Source organism: Thamnophis elegans, chromosome 7, assembly GCF_009769535.1.
Source record: "Thamnophis elegans isolate rThaEle1 chromosome 7, rThaEle1.pri, whole genome shotgun sequence".
In the NCBI taxonomy this organism is placed as follows: Eukaryota; Metazoa; Chordata; class Lepidosauria; order Squamata; family Colubridae; genus Thamnophis; species Thamnophis elegans.
In genome coordinates, this window is record NC_045547.1 from 76,516,458 (window position 1) to 76,543,446 (window position 26,989).

A 26,989-nucleotide genomic window follows, 5' to 3' on the forward strand; every position below is an offset into this window, starting at 1 on the left:
ACGGCTTCCTTTTTCCTCTACCTGTCCTAACCAAAAGCCCTATCAATTGTGGAGCTGACCAGCAACAGGGAGCCGCAGCAGAGGGATGAAAGAGCCACATGCGGCTCCAGAGCCACGGGTTGCTGACACCTGAGTTAATTAATAACTGCTGTGACTTTTTACTAATATACCAATATGCAAAAATACACCTGTGTAAGAGATAAGCAACCTCTTAATCTGATCAATAAATAAATGTTCATATACAAGAGCCTTGGTCACTCACTCCAAGGGAACCAGCATGGTCTAGTGGTTAGGGCATGAGACTCTGAGTTCTAATCCTGTCTTAGGCACAAAGTTCGCTAGAGACTTTAGCCCAGCCTCCTTCTCTCGGCTTTAAGAAGGATGCAAGAGCAAGCCCCCCCCCCATATCAAGAAAACTGCAGGGGTAATGACATTTTTGCTTGAATGTATGATATACAAGGACAACAATTAACATAAGCATACTTGATGGATGATTGGCGGGATTGTGCATAATCGAAAGTAGCGATGTATAAACATAAACAGTTTTTAAATTTTTTTTACACTGAAAAAATAATCAGAATGAGATAAGTGATTACATAAAGGTATATTGTTATTAAATAGACAATCAAGGATGCAAGGGAATTAGGTTCGCTGAAAAGAAAGAAATATTCACTGTAATTGAATATATGATGTACAATGAAAATGAAGTGTACTTAGTTATATTAGATGGAAATTTTGTGATTGTATACGTAATTGAAAATATGGATGCACAAACGCTTGTAACCAAACAACATGCTGTGTGTAATGGATGAGAATTTATGATGTTGTCTTTTATGTTTAAAAAATAAATAAAAAAATTAAAAAGAAAACTTCAGGGGCTTGTCCATGTATAGGTTGTCCTTCTCTTAAAATCATTTGTTTAGTGATTGTTCAAAGTTACGGCAACACTGGAAAAAGTGACATGACTATTATTCACGCTTATGGCCGTTGCAGGATTCTCCCAGTCACGTGATCAAAATTTGGATGCTTGACAGCTTGGCATGTATGTAATGGCAATGTCAGTGTCCCAGGATGATCTGGTCCCCTTTTGTGACTTTCGTCAACTTGCAAAGAATCCCTGGCCGGCTCTCGAGTTGCCATAGGAAAGGAGGGGATGGGAAACCGATGAAATGGCAGGGCAGCAAAAGACAGAGGCACATTCCAAACTTGTCTCTCTCAAGGCTGTATCCCAGGTTACCCAACAGCAGCTGGAAAGAGAAGTGATCTCCACAGCCCTGTGAAAGTGCTCTGTTGGAGAATGTGATTTACGACACAATCTGGGGGAGGGAGGGGGGAAACAGGATCATAATTGGGCTGTAAATTACGCAGGGTCAGAGCTGGCTTCACTTGCGTGCATGCCGAGATGTTGCTCCTAATAAATAACTGGATTTCTTTTTAAGCTTGGCTCGAGGCTCATGATTTAATTATGGCATCCCTCGGAACCCTGACAACCAAAGTCAATTCTGCATGAAAAAAGAATTCGTGATTGAGTCAACTTCCAATAAAACAAAAAGGAAAGGAGAATGTGGAAATTGCTTGGAAGAGGAAAAAGAATTTCCTACAGTATGCACCAGAAGTGGGTGGCGTTACACTAATGGGAAGTTACACTTAGTAAACTAAGTTACACTTAGGTAAGAAATGCCTAGATATAGCAGTCTTCCAATATTTGAGGGGCCATCACAGAGAAAAGGTGTCAATCACCAGAAGGCAGGACAAGAAGCAATGGATGGAAACTAACTAAGGAGAGAAACAACCTAGAACTAAGGAGAAATTTCCTGACAGTGAGGACAATTCATCAGTGGAACAACCTGCCTCCAGAAGTTGTGAATGCTCCAGCACTGGAAGTTTTAAGCCAAGGTGGCGCAGTGGTTAAATGCAGCACTGCAGGCTACTGCTAGATCAGCAGGTCAGCGGTTCAAATCTCACCGGCTCAGGGTTGACTCAGCCTTCCATCCTTCCGAGGTGGGTAAAATGAGGACCCAGATTGTTGGGGGCAATATGCTGACTCTCTGTAAACCGCTTAGAGAGGCCTGAAAGGCCTATGAAGCGGTATATAAGTCTACTGCTATTGCTATTTAAGAAAATGTTGAATATCCATTTGTCTGAAGTGGCATAGGGTTTTCTGCCTGAGCAGGGGGTTGGACTAGAAGACCTCCAAGGTCCCTTTCAACTCTGTTATTCTATTATTCTGCTTCTATGGGTTTAGGGTATTTTAGTATTTTGTCCTGTGTACTGGCAAGAGATCTAAATTTTTATGCTATTCTCACTTGCTTGCTTTCGATGGAAGGAGGAAGTGAAGGAGACCACAAATAAGAAAAACCCCTGTGAGATGAAGGATTGTTTAAAAAACGAGGACAAGAGAAATATATTGTGGAAAAAGTGCATGGAGAGGAAATTACAGTCGCAAGAGTCAAAAAGAGGGGAGGAGAAGAGATAAGGCATGAACATTCGGAGTGATCCTAATGGGAATTTAACAAAAATAGTTTTGGAAATGTGAAAAGAGAGCTAAATAAGGAATTCTCAGCAGAGGAACTGGGATTAAAAATAACAAAACAAGAAACCCATTTGGGAAGAAACAGATGGAAAGGAATGCTGGGGTGAATAGTTGAGAGATTTATACAATAGTAGGATACTGTATGTCAAAAGTGGGATTGAGATGACCTCTACAAGGGTTAGCATTCAAAGCAGCCCTTAATGATGTGAGAACATTGCAAAAAATGTAATTCTACAGATAGGAATGAAGTAGCTGAAGGAAGATTCAGAATTGAGTGTCACTGCTTGAGGATTGGCTGTGCCATTTGTTCTGTTTGTGCGAAAGTGCCCGAGAAGTGGAATAATGCAGTGTTTCTCAACTTTAAACTATCTAGGCATCAACTCCCAGAATTCCTCAGCCAGCTATCCTAGGCAGGCTGAGGAATTCTGGGAATTTGTAGTCCAGATGGTTGAAAGTTGCTAAGTTGAGAAACACTGGAATTAACACTCTCTTGTTTTCCTACAAAGAACAAGAGTGGATGAAACAAGTACAAGGGGATTAATGAATTAATTTGTTCAGTGTGTCCGGGCAGCTGTGGATCACAATTTATTTTTTGATGAAAAGAAAAATCCACCAAAGAGAGAGCCATGAGCAACGTTTGAGAAAGGCGATGAAATCTTCTTCCAGAAAAGTATAATTTGCAAATTACTTTAGCTCTTCAGGAGTTCACCGAGAACTGTAGGATGATGGAATAATTAATTGATCGTACATTATTGTTGATGTAGGGAAAGTCTTCTACAAAAAGATTAGGCTTGAATTATGGAATGTATTGCATGAATGTGGAATTAAAAATTGGTTGCTGAACGTGATGTGTGAAGGAAGTAAAGCACACACAAGAATAGATGAAATACTGAGTTCAATGCTAAGCAGCTAATATTTCAGGTTGTGTGTGTGTGTGTGTGTGTCTGCGTGTGTGGGTGTGTATGATGGAGAGGGGGAGAGGAAGAGGGAGCGACAGATGCTTCTGTGATATTCAAGGTGAGTTGACTGAAAATTTCAAAGTTGTTGAATGAATCTAGCTTCCTCATTGACCTAGCTCAGGGGTCAGCAAACTGCGGCTCTGGAGCTGCATGTGGTCTTTCATCCCTCTGCTGTGGCTCCCTGCCACTGGTTAATTCCACAATTGATAGGGCTTTGGTTAGGACAGGTAGAGGATTAACGAGGCCACACTATGAGGATACTCTATGGTGAGGTGGAAGGGGAACCAGACGTCGAGACAGCAGAGGAAAAAGGACGCCACGCTAGGTGGAAACACTATGGTGGGGGAACCAGACTTCTGCTTGGCTCCAGAATTGAACGGGGAACTTCCTTCTGGTCAGGACCTTTGTGGCTCTTTGAATGTTTAAGGTTGCCGACCCCTGACCTAGCTAATCAGAAGGTCGCAAAAGGGGATCACATGACCCAGGGACGCTGCAACCATCATAAATTGGAGTCAATTGTCGAGCATCTGAATTTTGATTGCCACAATGGTTCAGAAGTGTGAAAAATGAAATTTGATGGCGATGGGATTGCGAAATTCCCCACCCTTTCTTTTGACCCTGCCGATGTGTCCCCTTGATTTAAAGACAAAAATTACATACCCCCCCTGAGCTGTATCTGGACCATCTGCTTGTCAAGGTGTGATACAGGACAGTGGTGGGATTCAAAAAAATTTACTACCAGTTCTGTGGGCGTGGCTTAGTGGGCATTGTATGGTTTGGTGGGCTTGGCAGAGGAAGGATACTAGAAAATCTCCATTCTCACCCCACTCCAGGGGAAGGATACTGCAAAATCTCCATTCTCACCCCACTCCAGGGGAAGGATATTGCAAAATCCTCATTCCCTCCCAATCAGCTGGGACTCAGGAGGCAGAGAATAGATGGGGGCGAGGCTAGTTAGAGGTGGTATTTACCGGTTCTCTGAACTACTCAAAATTTCCACTCCCAGTTCTCCAGAACTGGTCAGAACCTGCTGAATACCATCTCTGATAGAGGACTTGTCTTGAGCTGCAGTGAAATGCAGCATTTTGCACAACTGGGAGAACACAAAAGGTTTTGTCCTTCAAGCAGAAAACGTGTGGGGCTGGATTCTAAGGGCGCGTTAAAATAAACCATATGCTGTCCTGTTTTTTTTTTAAAAAAATTACTTTCTTATTCTCATTTGTGTAAGACAGATACTCCACAGATTTTCCAAAAGTAATTTTTCTTGGATAGGTTGCGTAATGAAACATTGAGGGAAACAGTTATATGCGCCTTAGCGGCTTTTCTTGAAAAGGTGGCACGGGTTTAAAGATGGCGAAGATGAAGAAAGATGCCACATATATATAATCATATATATTATTTTTGCAACCCCTGGTAAGCCCCAATTATGGGAGGAAGCTAACTGCTTCCATCATCTGTCAATCGGCTCGTCACAAGAGTCCATCACGACACAAACCCAATATTTTTACTTATTACTTATTAAAAATATTACAATATTTTTACCCAATAATAACAAAGGCAACAGTAAAAATATTGGGTTTCTGTCATGATGGACCCTTGTGACGAGCCGATTGACAGATGATGGAAGCAGTTAGCTTCCTCCCATAATTGGGGCTTACCAGGGGTTGTAAAAATCTAATAGATACCTTTCACCCTGGCTTCACTGATAATGGATAAGAGCCTGTGGCCTAATGGCTAAGGAGTCTGCCTAGTATGTAATATAGCCCAGGTTCAAATCCCACTAAGGGTATGGCTAGCTGATGAGAGCTAGATAGCTTGAAATAGATCTATACTAGTCTCCCTTTATTTATTTATCAGCACAAATAAAAAAAACATATATATATATTCAAAAAAGACATTGTTTTGTTGACAAGGTTATGATGAATGAAGCAGTAATGATTTATTTCGCCTGTCATTAGTACATGGTGTTGAATCAACAGCTGTTAAAAAGAGGAAATGAAGAGCAGAGTGCCAAATAAAGAAATAACCCAAACTTTGAAACAACTGAATGTTTTAAAATGGTACATGACATTCAAAACTTACAAAAAGGGGGATTAAATTAAATGGGGTTTCCACAGGAACTAAGTGCAGTCTAGGTAGAAGTTGGCTTGTGCATGTCAAAGAACACGCCATTTTTTTTCCCCAGGCATCTTGGCCTCAGAATCTGCAGGCATTAATGGGAACATTCACTTAGTGCTAAATCTGGCTAAGAATAAACCATGGCTAGGGGACCCATTAAGTCAACCACCTAAATAGTGGGAGCCATATCGACAGATCCTTCACATCCTGGACATAAATTATATCAACTGCTCCCCTCTGGACAATGCTATAGGCCATTGAATGCCGAAAGAAGTGGACATAAAGATTTCCCCCTTGTGCTATCATTCTGTTGAATATCTAATTCTTACAGCACTGTCTTATGCCTAAGGATATTTACCCATGTTGTATTATTATTATTATTCAATTGTATCACAGCGGCCAGTTGTTTCGCCGGATGGTGGTGATTTTGTCATTATTATTATTATTATTATTATTGTTGTTGTTGTTGTTGTACAATTGTATCACAGCGGCCAGTTGTTTCGCCGGATTTGGCATTGGTTACTAGTCGGGCCCCACCCAGGGGCCTAGGACGTCGTAACGTATTTTCGTAATATGCGTGCAGATCCAATTATTATTATTATTATTATTATTATTATTATTATTATTAGGTTAATCTTTGGTGAGATTCACAGCCTTTGGGGCTGGTTGGTAGCTCAACAGCTCGAGTCCTAACCAAGGACCTAGGAACTGTTAAGGTAACGTCGGAGGATATAAGCTGTTCCAAGTAGGGTGGTTTTTTTGTAGAATCAGAATGTTCAAGTCTGATAAATTTAAATTTTCCAAATAGCGAGGTAGCCCTTTAGGTATTGCTCCAAGGGCTCCAATTACAATCGGGACAACACACAATTTCTTTTTCCACAGTCGCTCAACTTCAATTTGCAAGTCCCGGGACTTTGTGATTTTTTTCTTGCTTTTTATCTTCAATTCGTGCATCCCCAGGTATTGCAATGTCAATGAACCATACTTTTTTCTTATACTTTCATACATTACTACTACTACTATTATTATTATTATTATTATTATTATTATTATTATTATTATTATTATCTTTTTCATCTTCTCTATTAACCCCTCTTGTTGTTGTTGTTGTTATTTTACTTCTGAGAGCTTCTGCAACAGAGAGAAATTTCTTGTATGTCTAATTACTCTTGGCCAATAAATCTATTCCATTCCATTCCATTCTACATTTTCTATTCTATTCCATTTCTTCTATTCTATTCCCTTCCATTCCACTTTGCATTTTCTATTCTGTTCCATTCCATTTAATTCCGTTCCATCTATTCTATTCTATTCTATTCTATTCTATTCTGTAAAATGAGGACCCAGATTGTTGTGGGCAAGAGGCTGACTCTGTAAACGGCTTAGGGCGGACTGTAAAGCACTGTAAAGCGGTATATAAGTCTAAGTGCTAATGCTGTCTCTGCAATGGTGGCGAAGTGGTTAGAATGCAGTGGATGACTCAAACTTCCATCCTTCCGAGGTGGTCAAAATGAGGATTGTTGGGGGCATTATGCTGACTCTGTAAACCGCTTAGCTAGGGCTGCAAAGCGCTGTAAAGCGGTATATAAGCCCAAGTGCTATTACTATTCCTGTCTCACTTTTGCTATTGTTGACTTTCATTTTTAGTCTTCTTTTTCATTGTCATCTTCAACAGCCTGTGGCCAGACTTCTATTTTAATGGGAATAACTTATCAACGTCTTATTTTAGCTGTCCGCTTTAGCGTCTCCTCGGGGGCCTCCGGGCTGCCCAAATTTAGCTCTCAGATAGGGAAACTACGTGACTGAATCCTCTCGTCACATCTAAAGACGCCAACGGCCCCATTTCTCTTCGCAAGAAACTGTTGTGCCAAGAAAGCTAGACTAGAAGTGGGCTCTCTAGCCTTCTATAAATAATTTTTTTAAAAAAGAAAAAAAAAGGCTGTGGTAAAAAGTTAACAGACTGTATATCGTATTTTTCACATGGTGTAAATTCTGAAACTGCCGTATCTCAAAGAGAAAGGTATTTGCAAAAAACTGGAAAAATGAAACAGTACCAAAACAGGAAGAAGTTATTCGAAAAATAATGGAGTGTGCTGAAATGAGAAAATTGACATTTGAAATTAGAGGACAAGAAGACAAGCAATTTTATAAGATATGGGACTTGTTTTATCAGTGGCTGGGGGGAAAAACCTGGAAATGAAAAATGTTCTACTTATGTTCTAACTGAAGGAGTTATAATATAATTATGCTGTGAAATAAACTAACAATGATACAATGAAAGACTGATACATATATGAATTGAATAATTTAGAACTTTTGTTTTCAAATGGATAAGGATAACAATGAATTTATATATACTTGATAGAGGATTGGTGATATAATGTATAACTTTAAGTATATATTATAAAGATATCTTGTTGTTGATAAATAATTTTAATAAGGAAGTAATTAAAAATTGGTATATATATATGAAGTGACTATTTAGAATACCTTGTTGAAAAATGAAGGAATAACATTTTTGTTTGAATGTATGATGTACAAGGACAATAATGAACATAAGCATTCTCGATAGTTGATTGGTGGGATTATACATAATTGAAAACAGCGATATACAAATATAAATGGTTGGTTAAAAAAATTCATATCGGGATATGTGATTAAGTATAAACATTATTATATTTACTTATTAAATTAATTAATAGATTAAAAGTATAAACAGACAATCAAGAATGTAAGGGAATTAGGTTTATTGGGGAAAAATATATATTAATTGTAATTGAATATACACTGTACAATGAAAGTGAGGTACCTAGTTATATCAGATGGAAAATCTGTGATTGTAAATGTAATTGAGAATATGGATGCAAAAACACTTGTAACCAAACGACATGCTGTATCTAATGGATGAGAATTTTTTTAATGTTTTTTTATGTTTAAAAATAAAAACAAATTCCCCCCCCCCAAAAAAAAGAGAGAAAATAGCTTTTGCACGCGTGTATATCAAAACAATTACGATGGCCATTCATTTCCAGGTAGATACTCCTTAATGTGGATTGTTTTGAAGTGGAAGAGTCCAAACTTCTTATCCCACACATTAAAATCTAACACAGAGAAGGAACTGGAAATATGCTTGGCAACAGGCTCATACTTATGACGGTTGCAGTGTCTCGGGGGTCATGCGATCCTCTTTTACAACTTTCGGACCAACAACGTCAATGCGGAATCCGGAATCACTTAACAACCATGTTACTAACTTCACAAATGCAGCGGTTCACTTCGCAACTGTGGCAAGAAAAATCGTAAAATGGGGCAAACGCACGTAAGAATAGAATAGAATAGAATTTTATTATTTGTATGCCGCCCTTCTCCGGGAGGACTCAGGGCAGCAAACAATTCAAGGGGGAAAAAGGGGAACATAAAAAACAAAATACAAATAATAAAAGTAAACAACAGTCGCACAACCATACATGTCGAGAGGGGAGGGAACTCATCACCCCCAGGCCTGCCGGCAAAGCCAGGTTTTGACAGCTTTTCGGAAGGCCTGGAGAGAGGTGAGGGTCCAAATCCCTGCGGGGAGTTCATTCCAGAGGGCCGGAGCTGCCACAGAGAAGGCCCTCCCCCAGGTAATAGCCAGGTGGCATTGGCTGGTAGATGGCACCCGGAGGAGGCCAACCCTGTGAGATCTAATGGGTCTGTGGGAGGTAAGAAAGGTTTCCCTTTTCACAGGCTCAATTGTGGTCATAACTCGAGGCCTACCTGTATTTCCCTTAACCCTGGCAAAACATACATCAGTTGCAAATAAACTCAAACCCTGACAAATGCTTAATATGCAGACACGCTCCTCCTACCTCCCAATAAATCTAGATAAAGGTAAAGGTTCCCCGGGCACATATGTGCTAGTCGTTCCCGACTCTAGGGGGCGGTGCTCATCTCTGTTTTAAACCCAAAGAGCCAGCGCTGTCCAATGACGTCTCCGTGGTCATGTGGCCGGCATGACTAAACACCGAAGGTGCGCGGAACGCTGTTACCTTCCCACCAAAGGTGGTTCCTATTTTTCTACTTGCATTTTTATATGCTTTCGAGCTGCTAGGTTGCAGAAGCTGGGACAAGTAATGGGAGCTCCCTCTATTATGCAGCATTGGGATTTGAACCACTGAACTGCCGACCTATCAATCGACAAACTCAGGGTCTTAGCCATTGAGTCACCGCATCCCTTTTCAATAAATCTAAGCACCTTACAAAAATCGAAAGAAAGAGAGAAACCTAGAGAGGCAGAAAGAAAACTAGAGGAGCAAACAAATATAATATGGAATATTTTTCCTCTCCTGGTTTCCGGAAATACCTAAGTTAAGTTGTTAAATTTCCAATTCTTCAGCCCGAAATATTTTGCTGATGCTTTTCTATACAGGACAATTATGCGTATCATAATTCAGGCCATGAAATTGTTTATGAGCTGTGTGTCACCTCTTTCTCGTGAATTTAACACCCAGTTCCTTCTTTGGTGGTCCGCCTGGCCTGGCCCAAAGCCACAGCCTGTGCCAGCTCTCTGTGCAATGCCCGGGCATTGCAGAGCAGAACATGGCATCTCAAGCCAAAGAATGATGTGTCTTCAAGAAGCAGACCTCATGACTGTAGGATGTGTGAGTAACAGACAGAGGCTCATGATTTCCACTGAGGAAAATGCAAGTCCTCGCTTTCTGGCAAAGAACAGACATACTTTAGGTTCCAACGTGAAGAATGCAGTCAGGCTGTTAGAGCAGAAATATTTCCCCTGCAGCCAAGCAAGACTCTCATCCCCTTCAAGATGTGATCGAGGAGATACTGTAGGGAGTTAGCCCCAGCCCTGCTCCTAGGAAAATGAGATATTTTAGGAAATATTATTTCCTGATAGTGAGAACAATTGATCAGTGGAACAACTTGCCTCCAGAAGTTGTGAATGCTCCAACATTGGAAGTTTTTAAGGAGTGCTTGGACAACTATTTGTCTGAAATGGTACAGGGTTTCCTGCCTAGGCAGGGGGTTGGACTAGAAGACCTCCAAGTCCTCCCTTCCAACTCTATTTTTCTGTTAAGACAGTATCTGACTGTAGGAAGTTAACCCCCACTCCTCTCCTAGGAAAATCAGATATTTGAGGAAGTATTAAAAGGGCAGAATATTTCCTCTAAAAGGGAGGCAGAAACTGCTCACCACCACCTTTGTCAACGGGCCATTAAGGCCTGGGCCAGTCTATTCTACATAACAAAGATCTACCTCCTTCAGGCAGAGCTATAATAGGAATCCCAAAGCCCTTTCATTACATCATCACCCAGCAAGAGTCAACCAAGCCTCGGACTCAGGACAGCATCAGAGTTGCCCCTGCATGGCCCCCATGGGAGTCTGACAACCAATCAGAATACAAGCTCAAATTCAAAAGCCCAGAAAGGCCATAAAACTCAGATACTCTCAGAATCTCTTCCCTTTTTTTCCCCTTCACCCAACATCTTCAAGGTGCGGGATCCTGTTAAAACCATTAAAGCCACCCTTCCAAGCAGCCTCCATGAATCCAGTGTCTTTCTCCCCACTTGGAACTGAACCAGTGGTGGGATTCAAATAATTTAACAACCGGTTCTCTGCCCTAATGACCAGCTGGGTAGGCGGGGGCTCAGTGTTCATGTGACTGGGTGGGCATGGCCAACTCAACGTCACTCATGTCAATGGGCGCTTCACCTTAGCTGTTACAATTTAATAAGGGTTAACCGGAGAGGCAGTTTCTCTAAGCAGGGCAATAGAAATTAGGTTAGAAACAACACCAGAATGTTTCCTTCCTGCCTTCCTTACAGGATTAGCCCTGTAAAGTGGAAAAAACCAAAAGGAGATTTCTTCCAACAACCGGTTCTCCCAAATAGGTGCGAACTGGCTGAATCCCACCATTGAACTGAACCCAGATGGACATTTCTTCCAACAATACTTTGATACATTAATGAAGAGAAGGACTAAGCGTGACATCATAGCAGTCTTCCAATAGTTAAGTGGGGGGGGGGGTTACAAAGAAGGAGGTCCAAGACAGCCCTTGAAGGCAGGACAAGAAGTAATGGATAGAAACTTATGAAGGGGAGATTCAATCTAGAACTCAGGAGACATTTCCTGACAGTGAGAACAATTACCGTATTTTTGGGACTATAAGACGCACCGGAATATAAGAAGGACCAAGATTTTGAAGAGGTACATTTTTTTAAAAAAGTTTTTGCACTCTGCAGGCCTCCCAAACCCTCTGCACACCTCATTTTCTTTTGTGAAAAACAGTGCATGCAGAGAGTTTCAGAGGTCTGAAAAGTGCTCTGTGGGCTTGTGGGGGGTGGGGTGGGGACAAAAACGAGCAAAAAACGGCCTGTTTTTTAAAAAAGTGAGAACAATTAATTGGTGGGCAATTCATTGCTTAGAAATGGAAAATTTGCACTCAATTGTGGTCATAAGTTGAGGACTAGCTGCATTACCTGAGAAAAGTGAGGGATATCTAGAACAGGAAGATCAATTCTCACAGGATGATGAGACACGATTTCTGAGTACTTGAGAGACCGCCTGCTGCCAATTACCCCCCACAGACCCATTAGATCTCACAGCGTCGGCCTCCTCCGGGTGCCATCTACCAGCCAATGCCACCTGGCTATTACCCAGGGGAGGGCCTTCTCTGTGGCAGCTCCGGCCCTCTGGAACGAACTCCCTGCAGGGATTCGGACCCTCACCTCTCTCCAGGCCTTCCGAAAAGCCGTCAAAACCTGGCTTTGCCGGCAGGCCTGGGGGTGATGAGTTCCCTCCCCTCTCGACATGTATGGTTGTGTGACTGTTGTTTACTTTTATTATTTGTGTTTTGTTTTTATGTTCCCCTTTTTCCCCCTTGAATTGTTCGCCGCCCTGAGTCCTCCCGGAGAAGGGCGGCATACAAATAATAAAATTCTATTCTATTCTATTCTATTCTGAATAGCCAACATGGAAAAAGGGCTATTTGGCGGTGAGAATAGAACAAAGAAACAAGAAGCAACGGATGGAAACGGAGGGCAAGACAAGGAACAATGGATGGGAGCTACCATATTTTTCGGAGTATAAGATGCATTTTTTTCCCTCAAAAAAGAGGCTGAAAATCTGGGTGCATCTTATACACTGAATACAGACTTTTTTGCCTCCCTAAACCCCGCCCACCTCACCAAAATGGCCGTGCATAGCCTTTAGGAGGCTTCCAGAGTGTTCCTGGGGGCTGGGGAGGGCAGAAATGAGCGAAAAACAGGCTGGTTTTTTGCTCAATTTTGCCCCCCCCCCCAGCCCCCAGGACCACTATATAAGTCTCCTAAAGGCTATGCATGCAATTTCTTTGACAAAATATGGGCCCGTTTTCATGAAAAATGGGCCATTTTTGCTCATTTGGGGGGGGGGCTGCCCCCCTGGAGCATTCTGCAAACCTTATAGAGGCTATTCATGCCTTTTTTTTCTTTTTAAAAGGGCCTGTTTTCACCAAAAACGGGCTGTTTTGGGGGGGGGGGTCTGCAGAGTGCAAAAGCTTTTTTGTTTAATTTGCCTCTTCAAAGAAAGGAGGGAAGGAAGGAGAGAAGGAGAGAAGAAAGGAGGGAAGGAAGGAGGGAATGTAGGAGATAAGGAAGGGGGAAGGTAGGAGGAAAGGAAGGGGGAAAGGAAGGAGAGGAGGAAAGAAGAAAGGAGGGACGGAAGGAGGGAAGGAAGCAGGGAAGGAGGAAGGAAGGAGAGAAGGAGAGAAGAAAGGGGGGAGGGAAGGGGGAAGGAGGGAGGGAAGGAAGGAGGGAAGGAAGGAGAGTAGGAGAGAAGGAAGGAGGGAAGGAAGGAGGGAAGGAAGGAAGAAGAAGTAGGGATGTTGTAAGATAAGATGGAGTTATGGGATGGTAAGAAAGCAATTTCAAGTATATTGTCAACTGTAGGGGAAAAATTGTTATAAATACATATTATTAATAACAGTTATGAGATCATATAATTGTGAATGTATATATGAAATTAATAAAATTTTCAAAAAAAAAATTGCCTCTTCAAAACCTTGGTGCGTCTTATACTCCGGTGCCTCTTATACTCAGAAACATATGGTAATCAAGGAGAGAAGCAACCTAGAACTAAGGAGAAATTGCCTGACGGTGAGAACAATTAATCAGTGGAACAACTTGCCTCCAGAAGTTGTGAATGCACCAACACTGGAAGATTTTAAGAAGATGTTGGATATCCATTTGTCTGAAGTGGTGTAGGGTTTCCTGCCTACGCAGGGGGTTGGACTAGAAGACCTCCAAGGCCCCTTCCAACTCTGTTGTTATTCTGTAAACAGAGTTATCAGGCAAACCATGGGCAGAAATATTAGGAGGAGGACATGTAGGTAAAAGTTCATGCCACAAAAACTGCACCCAGGGCGGAGTGCTGGGTAATAAGAACTCAACCCAACAGAAACCTCAAGAAAAGATGATTATCCCTGGGTACAAGTTGTGCTGAAAGCCAGAACCCACAAGGCAGTGTCTACTTTGTTGCAACAAGCTACAACTCAAACCTGTGCAAATAGAGATCCAGAGCCAGGGTGGGTAGTTCAATCCAGGCTCCAAAAGTCTCGTAATCCACTGGAGGGATCCTTCAAACAGAAGGTTGATGGAGCCGGGCCTCTGCAGAAGACCTAATCTACTAAATATGTAACTTATTACCACAACACCTCAGCGCCAGCAGATAAGCAAATACAAACGTTGAGATTAACATTAGACTGGCAATCAGGAAACAAACAATACCCATTGAAGAAACTAGCCGATGTAGGAAGGTAAAGGTTCCCCTCGCACATACGTGCTAGTCGTTCCATACTTTAGGAGGCGGTGCTCATCTCCGTTTCAAAGCCGAAGAGCCAGCGCTGTCTGAAGACATCTCCGTGGTTATGTGGCCGGCATGACTCAATGCCGAAGGTGCACGGAACGCTGTTACTTTCCCACCAAAGGTGGTTCCTATTTTTCTACTTGCATTTTTTACGTGCTTTCAAACTGCTAGGTTGGCAGAAGCTGGGACAAGTAACAGGAGCTCACTGTGTTATGCAGCGCTAGGGATTCGAACCAGCGAACTGCCGACCTTTCTGATCGACAAACTCACTGTCTTAGCCCATGAGCCAATACAGATAACAATTAAACAGCAAACAACAGCCAAAATAAGGAACCACCAAGAACCCTCCGACAGGGCAAAGCACTGATATATAAAGTGAGAACAAATCCCACTCCCTACTAACACTGATGATGTTAGCTAGTTGGGTAATGAAAAGTAAGAAAACAACCAAGCTCAGAGAGCATCAAGGACCCTACAGACAAAATACAGATACTCCTTGGCTTACAACAGTTCGCTTTGTGACCATTCAAAGACACTGAATAAGTTTCTTAAGACCGTTTTCACACTTATGACCATTGCAGCCTCCCCATGGTCACGTGATTGAAATTCAGGCGCTTTGCAACTGACTTATAGTTATGACGATTGCAGCATCCTGGAGGGGGGGGTCATGTGATTCCCTTTTGCGATCTTCCCACAAGCGAAGTCAACGGAGAAACGAGATTCACTTAACAACGATCTTACTAACTTAACTACTTCAGTGATTCACTTAACCATTGCAGCGGGAAAGGGCATAAAATGAGGCAAATCTCACTCAAACAATGTCTCCCTTAGCCACAGAAATTTTGGCCGCGACCATGGTCGTAAGCCGAGGATTACCTGTAACTGCGCACTTCATTTGTGGATAAGAGACAAAAGTATCACCATGCCTACATCCAAGCGTTGGTGCTGAGCAACGAGGCGTAACTCTCCAACAGATTTAGAGGCGCCCTTTGGATATTTTCTGAGCTACAGTATAAGACAAGGAAATCCAGGTAACCCAATCAATATTCAAGGAGGCCGAGTGGATTCAATCCACTGAAATGAGTTGAAAATGAATTTAAGGCAAGATGGATTTGACTTATATTGAGTCGATTTAAATCACAATAGAATGGAAGGGTATAGAATAGAATAGAATAGAATAGAATAGAATAGAATAACAGAGTTGGAAGGGACCTTTGAGGTCTTCTAGTCCAGCCCCCTGCCCAGGCAGGCAACCCTACACTACTTTAGACAAATGGTTATCCAACATCATCTTAAATTAACTTCCAGTGTTGGAACATTCACAACCTCTGGAGGCAAGTTGTTCCACTGATTAATGTTCTAACTGCCAGGAAATTTCTCCTCAGTTCTAAGTTGCTTCTCTCCTTGATTAGTTTCCACCCATTGCTTTTTGTCCTGCCCTCAGGTGTTTTGGAGAATACTTTGACTCCCTCTTCTTTGTGGCAACCCCTGAGATATTGGAAGACTGCTATCATGTCTCCCCTAATCCTTCTTTTCATTAAACTAGACATCCCCAGTTCCTGCAACTGTTCTTCGTATGTTTTAGCCTCCAGTCCCCTAATCATCTTTGTTGCTCTTCTCTGCACTCTTTCCAGAGTCTCCACATCTTTTTTATATCGTGGTGACCAAAACTGGATGCAGCATTCCAAGTGTGGCCTTACCAAGGCATTGAGTAAAAAGGCTTGATTTAAATCAACTGGATTTAAATCATAATTTTTAAAGCGCAACTGTCATTTCTGCCCCACAGCCGCTCCTCCTCTGACTCGCTGTTGACTCACTGACCGTCCCAATATTGCAGAGTAAAAAGGCCTCTCATGCTACGTAACTAAGCTCCGTTTCATGCTGAATAAACTAAATTATCAACGTGTCTTATATAGAAAACTATCTTTAGATAGAGTTTTACTCCAAAAGCATTTTAGTAAAATAAATTGGGTAAAAATAAAAACGATCCAATTTAAATTTTAAAAAAATCCGATTATTATTTTTTAATCGATTTTTATCCACCCTGGTTTCAGGGCAGCCAGAAACCAAGGGACTTCATGTGAAGGGAAAATTCAGCTCTGAACACAGCATATTTAGGGAGGATGCTGGAGGTAAGGCCGGTCCCTTGAAGGAGTGGGGGGGGGGGGGAATGGCGTCTTCCCAACTGAGGAGAGAAAAAGGAACACCAGCTGCACCAGATGAAATCAAAAAGCGGATAAATGAGGACAGAAAGTGGAAAAACAAGAAGGGAATTTTACTTCTATTTTAAAAAAAAACCCAGACTGAAGGGAACACAGGAGAAATGCGTAGGCTGACCATCTCCATTCCTCTGTGGCTACATTTAAAAAAAGGAAAATCAAAGAAAGCAGTTGAGGAAGAATTAATACACTTCCTTCAACATCTTCCCCAACATTGGACGCTGTTTAATAAAATAAAATTCAATGGTGGGGAAAAAAAGTAAAGTTCTACCTTTAGGTAAGAAAAACGAAATGCACAGGTACAATATAGGTGGTACCTTGCTCAATATTAGTAACTGTGAGAGGGATCTTGGAGTTCTAGTGGAGAACCATTTAAATAGGAGCCAGCCGTGTGCAGCAGCTGCCAAAAAAGCCAACACAGTTCTAGGCTGCATAAACAGAGGGATAGAATCAAGATCACGTGAAGTGTTAATACCACTTTATAAGGCCTTGGTAAGGCCACACTTGGAATATAGCATTCAGTTTTGATCACCATGATATAAAAAAGATGTGGAGACTCTAGAAAGAGTGCAGAGAAGAGCAACAAAGATGATGAGGGGGTTGGAGGTTAAAACATATGAAGAACGGTTGCAGGAACTGGGTATGTCTAGTTTAATGAAAAGGAGGACCAGGGGAGACATGATAGCAGTGTTCCAATATCTCAGGGGTTGCCACAGAGAAGAAGACCAAACTATTCTCCAAAGCTCCTGAGGGTAGAACAAGAAGCAATGGGTGAAAACTAATCAAGGAGGGAAGCAAGAACTGAGGAGAAATTTCCTGACAGTTAGAAGAATTAATCAGTGGAGCAACTTGCCTCCAGAAGATGTGAATGCTCCAACACTGGAAGTTTTTAAGAAGATGTTCAATAACCATTCGTCTGAAGTGGTGTACAGTTTCCTGCCTAAGCAGAGGGTTGGACTAGAAGACCTCCAAGGTCCCTTCCAACTCTGTTATTCTACATTCTAAAAGAAATCCTGGTTTCACCAACATCCTAAAAGTCTGTTTCAAAGGAAAGGTTGAGATGCTGAACACATTACAGTTTGACTCGAAAACCCATTGAAATGTGTTTCGCTAGGATACATCCAGACTCCAGAAACCGTCTAAAGACACAGCCAGAATTATCCGCTCAAGTCTGAAATCCAGAATGGTTAATGAATTTACAAATTGCTGGAAGAGCAAGAGAAAAACAAATCATCTTAAGAATAAGGCAAATTCAAAACATTTATATGCAGAACTAAGACCACCTACTAAGATAGATACACACACACACACACACACACACACACTGCTATGAAATTATGACCCAGAGACAGAACAAGTTAAAAGGTTATGATAAAGTGCTTTCTAAAAATTTGACAAAACAATTACAGTGCCACCACAGGAAGTATGATTTGAGGGGGGGGGCGGGGTGTCAATAAAATTTCTCCCACACAATAACTCAAGAGAAACACGAAGTGTTTTATAGACAGGGTACAATCCCAGCAGTGATTTAAAAAAAAATTAATAGATTGTATAATACATATGGAGAATGTTATGATGCAAACAGAGCACTGTATCCTATAGGGTAGCTCTCTCTCGAGTTGACTCAGAAGTACAGGAAAAGAGATACAAAACATTTTGTTATTCAAACTATTTTAAAAGCAAAGTTTGAATTGAAACCTTGTTTTTAAAATTAGGAAATGTCTGAGAACACGTAAATAACAACATCATAATCTTTTACGATGTGCACTTGACAGCTACCAAGTTGCACGTAGCACAATATTAGAAGAGGAAACTCTTTGCTAAGAAAATTAGACTGGGAAATTAAAGATTGCATGCAGTGACAGGAAAACGAACATTATTCAGAAGAGAAGCTTGACAAATTTAAGCAAGAATATGTAGGACAGGGGTCGGCAACCTTAAACACTCAAAGAGCCGCAAAGGTCCTAACCGGAAGCCCCCACCCCACCCTATTCAATTCTGGAGCCGACCAGAAGTCTAGTTTCCCCACCATTGAGTCTCCTCCTAGTACGGCCTCCTTTTTCCTCTGCCAACCAGAAGTCTGGTTCCCTCACCATAGAGTTTCCTCCTAACACGGCATCCTTTTTCCTCTATCTGTTCTAACTGAAAACCCTATCAATTGCAGAGCCGACCAGCGACAGGGAGCCGCAGCAAAGGGATGAAAGAGCCACATGCGGCTCCAGAGCCACAGGTTGCCAACCCCTGCAGTAGGAGAAGGGCTGGCAGAGCCATGGAGGATTAAAAAGAGACCTCAGCCTAGAATTCTTATGTAGCTACAAACAAAATCCAGCCACATTGATTGCCAATAAACGTATCAGTAACCAGGGGCTGATTGCTAACAAGAAGACTCTGTGCATAGACTTTAAGCAATAAATCAGCCAAATTGAACTTTGAAATAAGGACCTGTTTTTTCATGCCTGATAATATTCCACATATATCATACATCACACAGCAAGGTAGACATTTACAGGCTGGTTTTTAAAGAGGAAGCAGTTGACGTAAGGACTGTAACTGGAAACAAAATTCCAACATTTATAAACACTGATGTAATTATCAGCCAGGGTACAATAGAAAAGAATTTAAAATTTAATAATTACTGTTTGTATTGATACTTTTTTCTCTTTTTTCTGTTCTTCCTTTCCCCTTTTTTCCTTTTTATAGGATTACTGCCATTTATACTTGAAATAATGATAATGATAGATGGCAATGATATTAAAATGATGGTGGGTTTTGTTTTGTTTTTTAACCCAGAGTTGTTTCTAGACAAGATGGACAGCGCACAAATCTGATAGATAAATAAATAAATAAAACTTAGTTCTACACCATCAGCTGCTAATCTATGAGTTAATGAAATGAGGAACTTCTAATTTCATATTGATTGTTAGTCTCCTGTATTTACTGATATTTTATTATTCTATTCACTATGTTTCTTCTTTCTATTTTTCTCCTTCCTCTAGTTATTAATTTGGGGTTTAAAAAAACATGATGGATGGATGGATGGATGGATGGATGGATGGATGGATGGATGATATAGATAGATCAGGGATCGGCAACCTTAAACATTCAAAGAGCAATTTGTATCCATTTCCCAAAGAAAAGACCAGGAGCCACAAAACCTATTGGGGGTCGAAAAGTTCAATAAATCGCGTGCCGGCAGGTGTTGCACATTGGCAGTTGTGAAACATATTTTGAGCGACAGGGAGCCGCAGCAGAGGGATGAAAGAGCCACATGCAGCTCCAGAGCCACGGGTTACTGACCCCTCAGATAGATGATATAGATAAGATAGATGGATGGATGGATGGATGGATGGATGGATGGATGGATGGATGGATGGATGGACGGACGGACGGACGGACGGATGGACAGACAGACAGACAGAGACAGAGAGAGAAATAAGAGAGAGGGGGGATGGATGGATGGATAGATAGAGATTGATAGATAGAGCAATGATAGATAGATGGATGAAAGACAGATAGATGGATGGATGGATGGATGGATGGATGGATGGATGGATGGATAGATAGATAGATAGATAGATAGATAGATAGATAGATAGATAGATAGACAGACAGACAGACAGACAGACAGACAGAGACAGAGAAATAAGAGAGGGTGGATGGATGAATGGATAGATAGATATTGATAGAGAGATAATAGATAGATGGATGAAAAACAGATATGAATGGATGGATGGATGGATGGATAGATGATAGATAGATAGATAGATAGATAGATAGATAGATAGATAGATAGATAGATGGATGGATGGATGGATGGATGGATGGATGGATGGATAGATAGATAGATAGATAGATAGATAGAGATATAGATGGATAGATAGATGATAGATAGATAAATAGATAGATGGATGGATGGATGGATGGATGGATGGATGGATGGATGGATGAAAGATAGATATAGATGATGGATGGAAGGATAGATGGGTAGGTTGGTAGATAGGCAGGCAGGCAGGCAGGCAGGCAGGCAGGCAGGCAGGCAGAGAGGGTTTCACCAAAGATCCCTGAGGCATTCATAGATTTGTTACAAACGAATGAAGAAAAGCAAAGAAAACTGACCATTTTTGTAATGCAGAAAGAGACCCTGATCATTTTCCTCTTAGCACTTTTCAGCATCAGGCTGGCTGATAAAAACCCCGGTTATGGGGACTGCAGCACAAAAACAAGCAGTTCTTGTAAGTACGCAAAGCAAATAAAGTAATCTAAAGGGTGACATTCCAGCAGGGATAAATAAATGACTTGGTATTTTGGCAAACTGTTCCCTAACAATGGGAGCAATGAATGGAAACATCTTCAGGTGCAGAAATTCTAAGAGGGAGATACTGGCTAGTACGTGGTCATTTGCAAGCAAGAAAACACACGTGGGAAGTTGTTTTGAAAAACCTGGAGAGAAGAGAATGCTTCTGCCCCTTTAGTAACATGGAACTGAAAGTTGGCTATGCCTCGAGAAATAACAGAATAACAGAGTTGGAAGGGACCTGTGAGCATTAACCACACAAGTCCTTGCCAATGAGAAGAATTTGTGATGCCAAAGACACCTTTCTAGAGGGTGGAAGATGCTGAGCTTGTCGATCAGAAAAGTCCGCAGTTTGGCAGTTCGAATCCTTATAACTGAGTGAGCTCCCATTACTTGTCCCAGCTTCTGCCAACCTAGCAGTTTGAAAGCACGTAAAAATGCAAGTAGAAAAATAGGGACCACCTTTGGTGGGAAGGTAACAGCATTCCATGCACCATCGGCATTTAATCATGCCGTCCACATGACCACAGAGACGTCTTCGGACAGCGCTGGCTCTTCGGCTTTGGAACGAAGATGAGCACCGCCCCCTAGAGTCGGGAACGACTAGCACATATGTTCGAGGGGAACCTTGACTTTTAGACACCTCTCCAAGCTGGTTTTCTTTCTCTTAAAATGTTCCCCTCGGATTGGCTTCCTTGAAATTTCAGTGCCATCCCAAGAAAGCGGTTTAAAGTTTGCGGCCAAACATTTTTACAGCAAAACAATGAACTCTCTCAAGATGAGAAAAACATTGGGCACAGAGAGAGGGAGGGAGGGAAGGGGACCCATTAATTTGGAACATATGAGGACAAAGGGAAAGGAATTTCTGAAGCAGACAGCAACGGGAAGGAACCAGTAAACAGCATAAGGAAAGGGGAAAAAAGTGGAGAAAACAAGTGTAAAATTTGATACATCAATTACAGCGTACATTTCTCTGAGTCAGTTTATCCAGTTGTTGCAGACGAGAGAGGCCGTCCACGCCTTGGTATCCAAAACACAAAAATAAAGGGATATTCCAACAAACTTTTGTTGACTGCTGATTTTGTTGTAAGCACAACATCTCCATCATCCAAAGTTTTCCCAGGGAGAAATAAAGGAAAACAAGACACTTGGCCACGCTGCAGGGTGCAGAAGTTGGCCGAGAGGATCCAAGGAGGATCCAAAGGGCACTTCCCTCCTACTGTGTGATGTTGGATGTTAAACGGTGAAGTCATTGAGGGTGGAAGCCTCTATGCAGGCCATAAATCCAAGGAGCAGGCATGGGCTTGCCAGCTCTGAAGGATGTAAGCATAGACAGAGTTTTTGGAAGAAAAGGAACTGAATTCCACTTTTACATGTAGCTAAGAGATGTACATTCCCTGGTGTACTTCCTATAATTATGTTGGTGCCAAGATGTTAATGAGTAGGGAGGCTGGTCCATAGAGTAATTAGATGGGATTATACCTCTAGTTAATGAAGCAGAAGAGATGAATAAGTGAGTTGAGTAAGACCTGAGTAATGTTGAAGAATTATTTCTTCTTCTTCTTCTCCTTCTTCTTCCGAGGTGGTGCAGTGGTTAGAGTGCAGCACTGCAGGCTACTTCAGCTGACTGCAGTTCTGCAGTTCGGCTGTTCAAATCTCACCGGCTCAAGGTTGACTCAGCCTTCCATCCTTCCGAGGTGGGTAAAATGAGGACCCAGATTGTTGTTGGGGGCAATATGCTGACTCTGTAAACCGCTTAGAGAGGGCTGAAAGCCCTATGAAGCGGTATATAAGTCTAACTGCTATTGCTATTGCTATTCTTCTCCTTCTCCTTCTCCTTCTCCTTCTCCTTCTCCTTCTCCTTCTCCTCCTCCTCCTCCTCCTCCTCCTCCTCCTTCTTCTTCTTCTTCTCCTTCTCCTCCTCCTCCTTCCTCCTCCTCCACCTTTACTCAAGGTGTCCATTTCAACATGCTGATGGCTTACACCTCACAGGTGGCCTTGAGAAGTATCTCCAAAGTCTATCAAAACACACACTGGCCAAAACTGGTCATTAGGAATCTCCCTGCCCAGCCAAAAAAAACAATGACATTCTCTATTTTTTCTAGTTTTATGTTTTTACCACTTTACAGCAATTTCCTGGTCTCTTTTCCAATTCTCCTATTATGAAAAAATATAATCGTTTTATGTCATTCAATCAATTTCTCTTACACCACCTCCTTCTATCCAGTCCATTGCATTATTAAGAAGATTGGGGAAGAGTCATGTAATATTGCCTGTGATGACATCTTCACAATAAAGTCGCCCAAAGGCTCTCCATTAAATATAAATTCCAGGGAAGTAAAGGAGTAAAATATTTTTTAATATATTGTAATTTCTGCATAGATCACTAATGCTACCTTTCTGTAAGAATTCCTTAAAATATTTCTAATAAGGTCACATCATCTCAGGGTCTGGAAAATGTATCTTTTCTATTTGTCCTGTTATAAATCAAGCACCATAGTAATCTGTTTCAAATAAACTGGTACACACTGGATATTCTTACTGAAAACTATCTCACATACGCTTGCAAAAATATTTTTTCAATGTTTTGCAGATATGAATCCTCTGTTAATAACAGTAGATTTGCTTGATCTTTCCTTTTTTCCCCCTTCAAATAAGACGATTCCTTTTAAAGAATTAGTTAGTCCTTAAAGGTGGAGAAGACATTTGGGTTGTAAATACTGACGTTTTGCTGTAATAAATATGATGGTTATGTACTGAAGTTAAATTAAGCCAGTTAATGACTAAACCGGTATAAAAGGATTCAAGAAGGAAGCAAGGAAGGAAGGAGAGAGAGAGAAAAAGAAAGAAAGAAAGAAAGAAAGAAAGAAAGGAGGAAGGAAGGAAAGGGAGATAGAGAAAAGGAAAATAGGAAAGGGAGGGAAGGAAGGAAGGAGAGAGAGAAAGAAAGAGAAATAGAGAGAAGGAAAAATGGAGGGAAAAAGAGAAGGAAGGAGGAAAGGCAAAGGGAGAAAAGAAGGAAAGAAAGAAGGAAGGAAGGAAAGAAAGGGAAATAGAGATAAGGAATGTGGGAAAGGGAAAAAAGGAAGGAGAGAGAGAGAGAAAGAGAAAGAAAGAGAAGGAAAAAGGGGAGGGAAAGAGAGAAGGAAGGCAGAGAGAGAGAAAGAGAGAAAGAGAGAAAGAGAGAAAGAAAGAAAGAAAGAAAGAAAGAAGGAAGGAAGGAAGGAAGGAAGGAAGGAAGGAAGGAAGGAAGGAAAGGGAAATAGAGAGAAGAAAGGGAGGAAAAGGAAAGGAAGGAAGGGAAAGGAAGGAAGGAAGGAAAGAAAGAAAGAAAGAAAGAAAGAAAGAAAGAAAGAAAGAAAGAAAGAAAGGGAAATAGAGAGAAGAAAGGGAGGGAAAGGAAAGGAAGGAAGGGAAAGAAAGGAAGGAAAGAAAGAAAGAAAGAAAGAAAGGGAAATAGAGAGAAGAAAGGGAGGGGAAGGAAAGGAAGGAAGGGAAAGAAAGAAAGAAAGAAAGAAAGAAAGAAAGAAAGAAAGAAAGAAAGAAAGAAAGAAAGAAAGGAGCAATTGCTGTCAAAGCTTACAAAATTATGAGAATTGTAATGCTGACACATCTTGCCAAGCTGTTTCAGAATGACCATCCCAAGATTTGAAATCTACATTACCGATATTGTATTGCACATTATCCTAATCCGTACAAAGAGTATCAGATCCAATAGTTGGACTGAGGCTCATCTCAAGACCTTGCAAGCCCCACCAGGAAGGCCCATCACTTCTCTGGATGCCATGCATCCTTCTGTGAGCCTTAAGCACCTCTCTCGGGCAGCCTTTCTCTCTCCTTAGGCAGATCCAGGCAGGCCGTGTGTACGTGCAATCTTTACACAGTGTTTAATTGGAAAAAGAGATTCCCCACTTTCTGGTCTTAAAATCCTGGCGCTTCAAACATTGTTTCCAAGCCTTCGCGAAGGGCCTTTTTCTCCCTGCAATTAAGAACCTTAAAACACATGGAGGAGGAGGAGATTCCCGGAGCCATACGGAAGCTTATGGGAGGGGGAGGTTGCTCCTTTTGATTGAAGCAAGGTGAGGGGTTTTCTGGGGACTGGACCAGGCAGGAGACGGGAGTCCATCAATCTTCTGCTCCATGGAAAACCGTCAGCTACAATGGACACTCAGTTGGAAGAACAGATTGAAGGCCGGCAACGTTAAACACTCAAAGAGCCATTTGGATCCATTTCCCACACAAAGAAAAATACCGGGAGCCACAAAACCTACCAGGGGTTGAAAAGCTCAATTAATTACGAGCCAGTGGGTGTTATGCATTGGCGGTAGTGACATATACTCTGAGCGACAGGCAGCTGCAGCAGAGGGATGAAAGAGCCACATGCGGCTCCAGAGCCCCAGATTGCTGACCCCTGTTCTATGCCCTTCCCCTACTCTTTGGGGGCCTCTAAGGGGCACAGAGGGTGATGCCCATTTGGGGGACAGCAGCAGGCTATGTGGGGATAACATTTTCAGCCCAATCATGAGGGTAGCATTTTGGAGAGTTGGGGTGCGGTGGCCTAGAGGTGGAGCTCTCACCTCACAATCAGGAGGCTGTGAGTTCAATCCTAGGTAGAAGCAGATACTTCCCTCTCTGGGCACACTGAAAAATATGTCTACTGAACAAAACTCTGCATTGGTGACAGGAAGGGCATCCAGACATTAAAACACTATGGAAAGCAATAAAGGGAAGAAAAAAGACCAAGGGACCAGAAAGCAAATACAAAACCGCAGAATTAATAAGAGGGGAAAATATAAGATAGATTGTATACAAAAATAGTGTGAAATAAGAAATATAAGAGAATCAAATGTATATAAAAGATGTATTGTATGGAATTAATAGAGATAAAAGATATGTAAAATATGTATATGTGGATGGATGGATGGATGGATGGATGGATGGATGGATGGATGGATGGATGGATGGATGGATAGATAGATAGATAGATAGATAGATAGATAGATAGATAGATAGATAGATAGATAGATAGATAGGAGTGAGAGAGAGAGAGAGACAGACAGACAGACAGACAGGCAATAGAGATAAATATAGATAGAGACAGAGAGATAGATAGATAGATAGATAGATAGATAGATAGATAGATAGATAGATAGATAGATAGATAGATAGATAGATGAGAGTGAGAGGGAGAAATAGATGGATAGATGGATAGATGGATAGAGAGAGAGAGAGAGAGAGAGAGAGAGAGACAGACAGACAGACAGACAGACAGACAGACAGACAGACAGACAGACAATAGAGATAAATATAGATAGAGACCGACAGAGACAGAGATAGAGATAGAGAGAGGGGGGGAGAGGGAGAGAGATGATAGAGACAGTCAGAGATAGATAGATAGATAGGTAGGTAGGTAGGTAGGTAGGTAGGTAGGTAGGTAGATAGATAGATAGATAGATAGATAGATAGATAGATAGATAGATAGATAGATAGATGATAGATAGATAGATAGATAGATAGATAGATAGATAGATAGATAGATAGATAGATAGGAAGAGAGAGAGATGATAAATAGAGACAGAGATAGAAAGATAGAGAGATATGGACAGAGAGACACAGAGAGAGAGAGAGATGGAAAGACAGACAGGCAAAGATAGATAGACAGATAGACAATAGACGATAGATAGATAGATAGATAGATAGATAGATAGATAGATAGATAGATAGATAGATAGATAGATAGATAGATAGATAGAGTATCCCACCACTGAGTTGTTCGGTTAGTACCATAGTTGTTAAGCGAATTGGGCTTCCCCCTTGATTTCGCCAGTCAGAAGGTCACAAAATGGGATTCCATGACTCTGGGACTCTACAGCCGTCATAAATATGAATCCACTTGCCAATTGTCTGAATTTTGATCATGTGACCATGGGAATGCCACAATGATTGTAAGGGTGAAAAATGGTCATATTCATTTATTTAGAAATTTTATATTGCCACCCATTCAGCCATGCCGACTCAAGGTGGCTTA

The 26,989-nt window shown here is 41.5% G+C and overlaps 1 protein-coding gene across 2 annotated transcripts in view; it reads right to left on the reverse strand.

The window, feature by feature from the left end:
• NTF3 (neurotrophin 3) overlaps window positions 1–26,989 on the reverse strand; it is a 92,540-nt gene that overhangs the window by 36,727 nt on the left and 28,824 nt on the right. The window lies entirely within an intron of this gene.